The following is a 10938-nucleotide window of genomic DNA, read 5'->3' on the forward strand; positions in this document are numbered from 1 at the left end:
GTTTATTTTGATCGCAACCCACAACCATCTTCTCCTCACATAATTTATCCACGGTCAACTGTCTCTCGTCTTTATGATAAAAATATAAAAAATTACTCAAATTATAAGGTTAAATTTTCATTTTTAAAAATATATTTGATAATACTCCTCTCACCCCTATCCTAATTATATTATAATGTTAAATTTTCATTTCTAACCTAATAGTCTGCGTATTTTTTTATATTCTTATAATTGTATATTTTATGTTTATACTATTTTATTCATTTATAATCTTAATATTTTCTTGAGACTGGTAATTTTTTAATAATTAATTCAAACTCTATCCATTATAGTCTCAAAACTTTTTGTTTCTCTTATACGTCCAACGTTTCAACAATCTGTTGTGATAAAAGTTTTAAGGAATAGTGTCTGCAGATAAATAAATTTGACTGTGTTTTAATTGATAATTGACTAATTAGATATTAATGTTTTTGACCTGGGCAGAATAGCCTGCATGAAGTTTTAGAGTGGTTTAAATTATATGTTTTCAAAGTGGTATTGAGTAGATTGTCCCTGAAGATGGACGGATTGGCCGAAACGTTGGACGTATAAGAGAAATAAAAATTTTTGAGACTATAATGGATAGAGTTTGAATTAACTATTTTATTCTTTCATTTGTATATTCCTTTGTTTTCACTTATTTGTATATAATTTCAACCCTAACTTAATTCATGTCAAAATATTTTTTAGTTGTTTTTGTTGGGCGAAAAGTCAGCATATAAATATTTTTTAACTATTTTTGTTTTCTTGTAACCGCGTCCCTGGCCATCTTCTTCATAATTTGAATTAATTCGGTCAATTATTTATATGTATATAATAAACAAAAAATGAACATTTTTACACTGTTAAAATGTTTAGTCCTTAGAATATTTTTCCTTTAACCAAAAACTACTTACCACAACTTAATAGCAACTTTATTCTCTATATATTTTTACGACCATATATCCCATAATACTAAACCATAAATTTTCTATTGATGAAACATAAGAAGGTACACGTGACCGGAGCTAAACAATGCTAGAAATAACTAATCATAAATTTTCTATTGATATAAGTTACAAAAGGATACGGGGCTGTATTGTACCTGTAATATTTAATCTTTAATGTTCTTCTGCATAATGATTTCTTAGAAAATTAGAAACCTTCAAAACTCTAATTATCCTTTTTGAATTAATTAGATGACAATTCGAATCCGCTTATAGTCCATTTTTAAACCTTGCTCCTAGAATCATAAATTAATTATTGTCAACAATCCTAACATTTTTTATATAAATCATTTTTCTATGTGATAATCTGTTGTTTTTTTTAACTGTATGACAGTAAATATCTTATTAAAAACACAGTACTGTTATATAAAAATTAACGTTGCTAAAATTTCGACTAACATTTTTCTATAATATAGTAGATAAGAAAGATATAAGATAGATAGCCAAAAATACAAAACTAATTATGTTTTATATTTTTGGCTTTTACATTTAAAAATATTTATAAGGAAATAAAAAATAGTTATAATTTGATAATTATCTGGTTTTAGAACACTTCAGTTTGTTAATAATCTGGATTTCATCAAATTACTCCTTTGTGTCATATTCATTAATATTAATGTAATAAAGTTATTTATTTAAGATCATAAACATTTGAGATAATCCGGATATTAAAATAAAGGTTCTTGAATAGAAAATTAGTTATACAAAAAATCTTAAGTTTGTTAACAATGTTGTCCAAAACGTAATTTAAATACTTAATAAAGGATTATTGGAGTTTAGTTATTTTATAGAAGAGTATTTAACCCTCAGAAAATGGTGAAAGTTGTTATTTTGTATTTTTTATTGATATAACTTATTTATACACACAATGCCGAGGCCCCAGGATCAGTACAGAAACTCGAAAAAGACTTGATGCATTGAAAATATTGTAATTATTTTTTAATAAATAATTTTTTGATAAATAAATGTGTTTTCACTTTTTGATGTGTCATAATTACGAAAACTAGTCTGCAATATTATAAGTATGTTACACAGTGTACAATAACTGTAAATAAAAAACTTTTATTGGTTCGTTATAAATCGAATTTAACCCAGTACAGATATAATGGACACTGAGAAAGGAATTTCACGAAACGGTTGATCTATCGCTCCAACGGTCAATTATCAGATTGAATTTATTACATGAGGAGTTAAACATAGCGTAGGGGTTAAATTAAGCAGTAATACATAAAGTAGGACCTCATGGCAATAAATTATTTCCACTCTGCCATCGGTAATTTCCGAACGAACGAATAGGTTTGGAAGGGAAAGACTAGAAATCCATATATCACCCGGACTCCAGTCACCTGTTGTGTTTCTCCGCTTTGGCGGGGGGGCACACCTTCATAAACATTTTCCGGGCAAGTGCAAAATGCGGTCGTTTCTTTCGTTTTAATACGTCCTACACCGACCGGAATTAATTTAGTTTTCTTCTGTTTCCGACCGTAACTTGTCGAATGAAAAGTTGTACACGGTGGTTGAATTTCATGGCTATAACTTCGAATTATCCGATTTTTTTTCCTCTTTCCTTTTCAGTTATTTCAGCTTGATGAAAATAAATACTACAAATTCTCATTCTTTTTTTTTGTTTATTAATACTACTGATTAAAATCTCTCACCGTGACATTGAATCTCTTTATCAAATTTAATAAACAATTTTATTTTGTAATTTAGTTTCAAGTAAATTGTAAACCCCAATTGTTTAAGTATTTTTTTTAATAATTTATTTATTGCTATTTACAACTATATACACATATATACAACATGTAAATTTGCTGTAGGTGACATAGTGACATGATACAAACATGTGGAGAATCTACCCACTGATAGAACTCCAATAACATTTCTAGAGGAGAAGATCTCGAGGCCATCTTCTTTTTAGACGCCTAGAAGGGTTATTAGATAATGAAGGAGAAGCCAGGTTAGAAACAAGTGGATTTGGGTGGTTGAGAAGTTTGTTATGGAAGGAACGGTATCTGGTTCTGGCCAAATCGGCAACATATGGAACATTGAGGTCCTGATGGATGATTTGATTTGTGACAAAGTAAGGAGCATTAAGGATTTTGGACTGTAAAGATTGGATTCTGGAGGAATTTGATGGTTTAGTGGAGCCCCAAAGCTCAACCCCGTATGTCCAGATAGGCCTGATGTAGATCAGTCTTTTGTGATTTTAAGTATTTTAAAAAATGATCTTTAGTAATAATGTATGTATTGAAATTTATTATTTTTTACATATAATTTAACTAGCTCTCCTAGCGGAAACAGAGGAAGAGTCAATTAGTCAAATAAATACCCTGAAAGAAATAGCGAAAAAAGCAGGTCTACAAGTCTCCTACAAAACGAAAGAATTTATGACGACCGAAACAAACTACGGCAAAAAATTAATAGAGACGAAATATGGACGGATAAGATTGACAAAGAAATCTAAACATCTAGGAAAGATAATATGCAATAACGGTTTGGAGAAAGAGAGCATAAATGAGAAGATCATTAAGTGGTTAAGGCTAAGCTTCGCAATAGGCAATATTTACAATAAGAAGAACCTCTCGTCTAACGCAAAATTGTAATGTATTATAACACGGTCATAAAACCAGTAATTTTATAAGAAATGGAGACATGTCTCCCTAGCATGGAAAAATTACTGAAAATAGACAGAAGGATCCTGAGGAGAATGTATGGGCTCAAGAAAACACAGGAAGGCTACATGTTAAGACCCAACCAGGAGATAAATGACCTGAAAACCGAAACTAAGATTCTACTGGCGCATGATGAGAATGGACCAATCAGACTAAACAAGAAACTCTTTGACAGAATCCGTAAATATAAGAGTGTAGGAGGATATGTGAAGCAAATGAGAGAGAATACAAAAAAATAGAAAATAACAGACAAGGACTGCCTAGATAGAGAACAGTACGGGAAAAAATTGAAATAAATAAATATTCTTGGGGCAAATAAAGAAAAACGGAAGGGTACTGCGTGGTCGGAAGAGAGGAAGCAAAGGCATGCAGAAATGATGAGAAGATACTGGGAGATAAGAAGAGAAAAAGTGAGAAGGAAAAAGTAATAATATTCGCGTGGTCTTGAAAGGCCGTTCCGTGAAAAAAAAGAAAAAAAGGAATGAAATAAAACATCATAATGAATAATGATAATGAAATGAAATATCATCCTTGAGAGGGAACTACCAGTTGGCAACTTCTTATTAACTTTTATGATTTAAAAGATCCCGTGTCTATCTTCTTTTCATATGTGTAGAATACACATTGAATTGGGAAACACAGTTACAACATAGTTAGTCTATGGATAAAGTAACACTAAAACGGCCGAAAACAATATTTTTTTTCCAATTTGTTCATTTGTTTCCAATTTCTCAATATCCCCTTTTATATGTTACTATACCATGTCTACACCACTTATCTGTTCTACCTTATACATCTATCTCTCTACCATATTTAAAACTAGTTTTAATGAGTAGTCTGTTACAATTTATGTGTCTAGATCTATATTGAGAACTTATATCTCACCTGGTTATATTTATTAACAACTTGTATCCAGTCTACCAAAATGTATATTTCCTCATATTATTATTATTAATATTTTTAATTTTTTTATCTACTTTATAAACTTAACAATTGTTTCATATTTTTAATGGTCTGTTAATTCTTTTTCTTCTTCATTTTTTTTTAAATATTATATTTTTACAAATTAAGGCATCTTTTTTTTTTTGGCACAATGAGTGTATATAAATAGCTAACTCCGAATTAAAAATAAATAAAATGAGTTTCTATGCTACATGCCTAAGTCTATAAATTAAAATTTTTGCAAAAAATAAAAACAAGATGTATGTGATTTTTTATACAAGACCATTTTAATATGTTTTATTTCGGATAAACCAAAACAAACCATGCATTTCAATATAACGTTTAAGATAACGTGATATTTTCGAAAATCACTTTAACTAATAGAAATTTAGAAGTTCCTCGCATTCGTCTTCCTGAATATACTTATATTTTATCTGTATTATGCATCAAAATTCAACCATTATTATTTTTATTGCGTTAGACAAGCATTGGTGATAATAGTTGAACATTGAAATTTATTCTGATATATAATTTATATGAATTTAAATTCAATATCACGGTAAAGTAATGTTGTTCGAGCAATTCATGATTATTCTATATCGATTTATCAGTTGTTGAACAAGTCGATTCTTTACTTTTGGCCAGGTCACGGTTGACGGCAGGAATCAATGAGACGTACGGGTCAAGGCGAGCTTGGAAATTCGATATACATATCGCAATACTTTAACTCTTTACTAATTTTCCACGTATTCATTTCAATGTCTTCAGAGAGGTCAGATATATTTAGCCTAATTAATAGAAGTAAGAATAGAAATATGATTCAAATTAACGCAAATGTCACCGAGTGTGCCGGAACTTTTTTGTATCAACTGTAAATAGTGAAACAAAAAAAAACTAAAGAATAATAATTAAAAAAATTATCCAAATAGTTTCAACTATTTTTATTAAAAAATATTACAGGTCCGACGTTTCGGCCGATCAGGACATCATCAAAGACAATAATAATTTTAGTATTATTATAATGATAATACGCTGCCTTACAATGATTCATACAATTTGGGCAGGTTATTTTATTTGTTTTATCATTATTCTATATATTCTGTTAATTATGGTTGTTTTTTTTGTATATTTTTAAATTCATTGTATTCTTTTATTTTATGAAATCTTGTAATTTCATCTCTATTTTGTAATTTACTCTAAGGCTCTAAAGCCTAATTTTGACGCCTGTAAATTATTCTAAAGGGATTAATCCCAGAATAAATAAATATTATTATTACTGTGTGGTGAGCAAGGAAGGGTGTAAAGAACAGACCATTCGCCAATGGTTTGAAAGATATTTGGTTGGTGACAGATCTAGATAACCAAATCAGATGCTTTATGCTTACTGTGGAAGAAAACCCTTGGGCATAGTCAATCTAACATAGTAAAAATAAAGCTATATTAGATTACAAAAATATTAAATAACCTACCTCCTATGGGTTGACCTTGACTTTGGCTTAGCCTGCAAAATTTTATGAATCGATGTGAGGCTTTAATACTAAAATATGGATTGTTCTTGATGATGACTATACATGATTACATGATTACAATACATACGTATGACTCTGCAGCTGTTGCCGCTCAGTTCCTCGTAAAGTTCATGAGTGACCCTTTACCTTCACTACCTTTTTGACTTTACCAAAGGCCTTCGAGTGACGAGCAACTGTCCATACACTTGTATACAGCTGTTCTGCCAGTAGTTTAACTCTTTGGTAAGGGTTTCCTTCCACAGTAAGCATAATGCCATCATCTTCAAGTAGTCTTCCTCTGATTTGGTTATCTAGATCTGTCACCAACCAAATATCTTTCAAACCCTTGGCGAATGGTCTGTTCTTTACACCCTTTCTTGCTCACCGCACAGTAATAATAATCTTTATTTATTCTGGGATTAATCCCTTTTGAATAATTTACAGGCGTCAAAATTAGGCTTTACAGCCTTAGAGTAAATTACAAAATAGAGATTAAATTACAAGATTTCATAAAATAAAAGAATACAATGAATTTAAAAATATACAAATAAACAACCATAATTAACAGAATATATAGAATAATGATAAAACAAATAAAATAAAACCACTTGTCATATCATAAAACATAAGATGACTTCTGATAGTAAATAAAAATGATAAAACATCAAATACAATTAAACTAAAAAGTAATAAATGAAAAGATATAATTTCTGCTAGTGTACATATTTACAATTATAAACGAAAATCTAAGACATAAAATACAGAAAGTGTATAAAGGTTTTTGAAACTTTCAATGGTTATTCTTCCGGAATTGGATGGACCGAAGGTAGTCGAAGATACGGGATTTAAAGATTGGAAGGGTGTTAGAACTACAAATAAAGGAGGGAATAGAATTCCATAGGGAAGAGGAACAGATGAGGAAAGATCTACCAAAGGCTGCGGTTCAATGGGCAGTTACATATAAGTCTCAAGGCCGTGAGCGGGTATTTCGGGAATGCACTGAGGACTTAAATTGAAGGATATCTGAGATGTACGATTGACGGTGGGATTGGATAACTTGATAGAGAAAGGAAGCAAGGAAATATTTACGAGGGAAGGAGGGGTAAAGCCACTTCAACTCTTCATAAATTCGGGTGACAGAGGCGTCCCTGGGGATCCCAAAGATGAATCGTACAAAGCAATTATTTAACCGTTTTAATTTTGCTTCAAGATCCCCAGAGACACCCCCGTACACCACACAGCAATAATCAAAGTGGGGGAATATTAAAGAAGTAACCAGGAGCCTGCGGGTTTCAAAAGGAAGTAGGTGACGAAGATAATTTAAGCGCTTCAGGGTGGAAAAGGTACGACGGGAAATATCGGAGGCGTGGTTTTTCCAGGAGAGAGTTTGGTCTATAGTGACACCAAGGTTTTTAACGTATGGATCGAATTGTATTGGATTGTTTTTTTAGGAATAAGAGGAATAGTTTTCATGAGGTGATTGGATCCCATTACGATTGGCTTAGTCTTCTCTGCATTCAACTTAAGCTTGTTTTCTCGTGCTCACTGGCTAATTCTATTCAAGTCTTCTTGGACCTTCTCTATCACAACTAATAGGTCAGAAGGTGGGAAGGAAACGTAAATGGAAATCATCTGCGTACAAATGGTATTGAGAATGTTGGATAAGGATGGGAAGGTCAGTGATGTAGTTAGCGAAAAGGGTGGGGGATAGCGATGAACCCTGAGGGACACCACAGGTGAGGGGCCGAGTCATTGATGGAGGTTTATCAGGAACCACTACATACTGGGAACGATCGAATCACAGTAGTGGAAAGTGTGAAAAAAACCTCCAAAATAAAACGTGTAAAATTATGTTGATGAGTGATTTCTTACACTCAAATATATAAATGAATCTTATAATTATAGGATAAATGAAATCACCATAATTGGTTCTCCCATCAAAGAATTGTGAGCCATAAACCTAATATTGGAGATGTTATTTAGGCAATGGGAAAAAGTTTTAACTAGTCATTGTTGACAAAAAATATTTTGGCAAAGTCAATACTAACAAAAGTTATTGTACAAATTTTATTTTTTAAAAAAATAGGTCAGTTTCTCCAAATATTTGTTTTCTAAATTTCTGCGACCACTTCCAATTTGATTCAGGAAACAATTTTGCACACCTTTGATGGACACTATTAAAAATGAGCTTTATTGACGTTTGTGATAAGTCTGTTTTCCCATAAAAGTGTACATATGAGAGAAACTTTTGTGTATGTTTGATTGAAGTATTGAGACGTATGAAGTCAGGTACCTTCTTGGAAGGTGTAACCTAGATGTAGTGAGGACAATAGTCATAAGTAAACTACAATGAATCTAAATAAGATTCAATTTATAGGAAAAATTATTTTAATGATGGAAAATTTAAGATTTATATTTTTACTTCTGAAAATATTATCAAAATACATATAAAAAATGCATTCCATTGAAATGAATCGGGATTCATGAGAGATGCCGAAGATTTTAGACAATTTAGAGGTTTTTTTGCACACCAACGCCAGTTTCTCACCACTGTGGGCCGTGGTAATGTTTCTTGTGAGTGTCTAAGTTTAAAATAATAAATTAGAATCTGTACTACTACAACCGATGAAAGGTCAGTGTACATTGGAAAGAAGTACTGATACTAGACCAACGGTTGTGCAAGGAGGTAATTTGGTCAGAATCATCCTCGACCGCCATATTTTTACCCAATTAAGGGTACCCAATTTATGAGGCTGGGTGGACCCCAAAAGGGCTCCGGAATCCACAGGGTTGACTCATGGCTAAAGTGTAACAGAAAACAAGTTTATACCCAGTCGGATTCGAATCCGGGTCCTTGGAGTTAGTAGCATAGCGCCTTACCGCGGTGCTGCCGCACTCCCTTTAAGATCATAAAAAAAAAAAAAAAAAAAATGAAAACAGCTAGTTTCCATAATCATATTTGATGGTAAACTAAAAAATGTGTAATCAATTGGAGATTAATATTAGTTAATTATAGCGAGTAGGTTGGTCAATGTACGACATGTCACAATCACACAAGAGGAGATCATAACACAAAAAAAAGGCCATCATTCCCCGCCGAACCCGCCCCGCTAAGACCCTCATGTAATATGTAATATATAATGTATAACATGTAAATATAAATGTAGTAAATAACAAAAGTCCATTACCCCACTTTTGAATTTCCCAAATAATAAAAACGGACATTTCATATGAAGTGACTCAATAGATAAAAAGAAATTGTCATTTGTCCGAATATAAAAATACATTATTTCACTTGATTAAAATTATTTTATTAAACCCTTTAGGTATATAAAATAATACATATTTGTAAATATATTTAATATAAGGAGCGTGAGAAGTATTTTCCTATTCAGACCGTTACGATGGGATCGTAAACATATAGATATAAAACCTTTATATTCAAAGTTGTTGGAATATAGCTCCCCGAACAACCATAAACAGGCTATATTGCGAATACGAGAAGGCAATAGATTCGGAAGAATTGAAGCGGTGTAGGGTTTCCTCGGACAAGAACCGAAAACTGTTTGACCAACTCTTACCATCAATCAACTTCCCGCCAAAACAAACATTTCCCGCAACAAAATAAAAGAAGTCCCCACCCCCTCTTTCAGATTATCGGTTTAAATCAGTTGCCATCCCCCCTCCAAGATAAATCACTTTCTTAATCTCCTGTCGGCGAGCAACTTTTACACACCGCGCTTCGCCGCCTTCTATTGCAAAAATAATTTATTGCCGCAACTTTTAAAAAGAAAATTAATCATTTATTAAACAAACGTCTTTATTAATAATGCAAATTTATCCTTCACTATATTCTGTGATATAATACTGGATGCCCTTTATCAGTAAAAAAAATGAAATGTTAATTGTCCATATTTATTCTTTTTTAAATTTATAGACTTAGGTTGAGGACATTGAAGTACAATGTGATGAGGTGGCCAGGTTACGATCAGTGGAAAATTAATAAGCAAAAATAAATAAAACTTATTTTATTTGTTCCTACGTTTCGGCCTAAATGATTTACCTTCCTAAGGGCTAAAGACGACAAGATAACGACTAAAAAAACAAACAATGAAAAACACTAAAAAACAGTATTAGAAGAAGATAACAAATAATAATATAAAAAGAAAACGTGTAATATTTGAATAGTATGAATTCATATAAATAGATAAAAAAAACATTGATAATATATGAAATTGAATAAAAAAAAAAATTAAAATTGACTTAATTAGAAATTTGAGAATCTAAGAAAAAAAATTTCATTGGTTCCGATAATTAACATTAAATGATTTTCTCGGGGATGGAAGAAATAGTTCATTTTGTTTAAACTGGATAATATCAAATCCACCCTTCGTGTGCTTAGAAGGCAATGACCTTGAAAATTTTCAGAATTAATGAACTAGCTGGAGTCTATGACTGTGATCTCAGTGTGAGATGAGAACGTTCCTGTATAGTTTACGAAATAGTACATATTTGTTGTTGCACAAATGAGAAATAAAAAGAAATATTTGTAATTGCTTTGGGGTAGTTTAAAAAGGCAGAAAAGGAACTGGCTATAAATAGTCTATTGTACTATCTTTTAAACACGGTGGTTTCAAACTCTTTTTTTTTAATTATTTATTTATTTATTGTAATTTACAACTGTAAAAAATAATACAATAAGTAAATATGTAGTATGTTTCATATACACTTGAAAATCTTGGGAAGGAACCACCCATTGGTGGTACTTCAAACATTAATTTAAACTAG

General features: G+C 31.4%; 1 protein-coding gene across 10 annotated transcripts in view; it reads left to right on the plus strand.

Moving 5' to 3' along the window:
• Positions 1 to 10938, plus strand: part of LOC106679133 (small conductance calcium-activated potassium channel) — a gene marked incomplete at its 3' end in the record, with an annotated part of 993499 nt that overhangs the window by 713172 nt on the left and 269389 nt on the right.

The sequence above is a fragment of the Halyomorpha halys genome, unplaced genomic scaffold (assembly GCF_000696795.3).
Source record: "Halyomorpha halys isolate HHAL.00 unplaced genomic scaffold, Hhal_1.1 Scaffold178.1, whole genome shotgun sequence".
Classification (NCBI taxonomy): domain Eukaryota; kingdom Metazoa; phylum Arthropoda; class Insecta; order Hemiptera; family Pentatomidae; genus Halyomorpha; species Halyomorpha halys.